This window comes from Teleopsis dalmanni, chromosome 2, assembly GCF_002237135.1.
Source record: "Teleopsis dalmanni isolate 2A chromosome 2, ASM223713v2, whole genome shotgun sequence".
NCBI lineage: Eukaryota > Metazoa > Arthropoda > Insecta > Diptera > Diopsidae > Teleopsis > Teleopsis dalmanni.
Window position 1 is genome coordinate 138,301,333 of NC_051847.1, and position 2,431 is coordinate 138,303,763.

The following is a 2,431-nucleotide window of genomic DNA, read 5'->3' on the forward strand; positions in this document are numbered from 1 at the left end:
ATTACGATTCGTTCATCATCAAAATAACCTTTTTATTACGATGCATCAAAATAACCTTTTTGGTATATAACTTATTTATTAAAGTAATATCTTTTTTGTATAAAAAATGTTAATGGTACGATTAATTAAATGCAAGAATTATTTTCAAGACCACTGATGAAAGGTATTTGGCAAAACTCGAAACAGCTGTATGGTCAGCCAAAAAATCAATTAATTGAAATAATATAAAAATAATTTTTCTTGTTGTAGTTTACTATTGTTCGAAACTTCTCTAGTAATCACTGGATTTAATAAAAACAGAAAAGCAAGACATGAATTTGTTGATCATAATAAATGACTTGCGGCACAGTGCTTTAACTTGGTAAAACATAACTTTCTTCAATAGCACAGATTTAAATTGGCATGCTCTCATATTCATAAAATTTCTTAGCTACTAAAATCAACCATTTATCTGTATTTTCATCGTTAATTAGCTTATTTAACTTAACATATTTTTCGTAAAATTCATATCAAAATTACCTAGCTCTAACTTCATATTTTCTTAATCACAATATTACACCGTAATATCATATCAATTTCAGATTGTAAACTTCTTAACTGACACTCCGAACATCATCCGAACATTATCAATGCTTTCAAGAATATAGTCATGAACTACCGTGGTGATTTGTTTGCATATTCAAATCAGTATAGATTTTGTATTTTAGACTTGAAAATTGTATCCAACAAATCTTTCTAAATAAATATATATTGCAGCTTAAAATGTACAAGTAATCACTAATAGGATTCAATGGTGACAGGCTTAAACTATGTAAATAAATTATTTACCTAGCAACATTTTATGACTTTTATGACTGATCCGTTCCTTCTAACTTAAGGATATGGAAATATGAAAAATTTAAGTATCTACTAATGCACTTCAAGATCAATTTTTCAACTAATTGCAATACATGAATCCAGTTTATATATACTTTATTAAATATCATTAGAAATTTTTCACGCAAACTTAAAATCCAAATATAAATTTTATTTAAAATAAAACGTAAATGTCTTTTAAAAAGATAAAAACTTTACTCTCAGTGTATACCATATGTAACTCATACGCAGTGTTGCGTAAAGAATACCCAGGACAGGCCAATTTAAATACCAAATGCACATCCGACAAGTAAGTGAAAAAGTGTGTTTATATATCAGTTTTATGCGTTTCAAGCTTCGCTGGGATTCATCTAACGAAAGGTGTTAATATTTAATTTTAATTAATTTCCCTGTCAGTCGGTAAGCACCATACGCTGGAGCCCACAAAGTTTAGTTAGAAAAATTAGAAATTATGTGAATTTGGTTGAATTCACTTTAATTTAACCTTGTGACTTTGTGCGTATCATCCGAAATTCCTCTGATGATAACGCAATAAAGAAGTGAAAAACATTTACTATTAATGATTAATTAAAGTTTTAACAGCTAATATATCACATGAAAGCATTAACAAAAAAGAACAAGATTGGCTGTGATTGATGCTTGAAATCCGTGTTAGTTCTCATGTTAAGTTTGTAGGCACGAAGGTATCATGACTTTGATTCAAATTAAATTTCAATAAATGCACGTCAAACGCTTAGCATGTCATTTTTTTCAGTGTATGTGGATGTGGATGGATATACAAATAAGGACTTGCATTGCATGCAAGCATTTTGTTATGAGAAGTTTTTATATTTCATATTTTTATTTTTGTGAAATAGAATTTAATATAAAAAGTATGTTTATTACCATATTTTCGTGCATATTTTTGGTTTTTCATATTTGCATATTATTTGACATATTTTTTTTAATCGTTTGCATGAAACATATCAAGTGAGTGCTTTAATGGATTAAAAGAAAAATTTCCAAAATTAAAAGTTTATACCGAAATGTATTCAAAAACTTTTTGAATACATGGATTTGAGTTATACAATACAAAATAAATGACAGTAATTAAAATATAGTATTAAAAGATAATGATTCTTAGTCTTAATTGTGCCATATATTCTACTTAATACTTTTTTTGGTTTCTTTTATTGTTGTGTTATTTGTTGATTTGTAAGTATGTATGTAAGTATGATGTAGAAAAATTGAAAAAATTAGTACATTTGAGCGTTAAGTATGTTATATAGCATCTATGATTTCATATATCAAAAATTTCTTCGTAATATTCTTTTGAAGAATCAGTTTATATTTTTAATTACGTTATAAAATAGGAATATAAACTCTAAATATCAAAAATATAGCAATTACAATATATCTACGCATAAGGATACATAGATTTTAGTAACAAATATATTACAAAATTTTTAAATAAGTATATTACTTTTCGTACCACAACATCAATAATAATAATGAAATCGAATATTGACTCAAGTTAACATTAATAAATAATTTCAAAATTAATATATAAACCCAA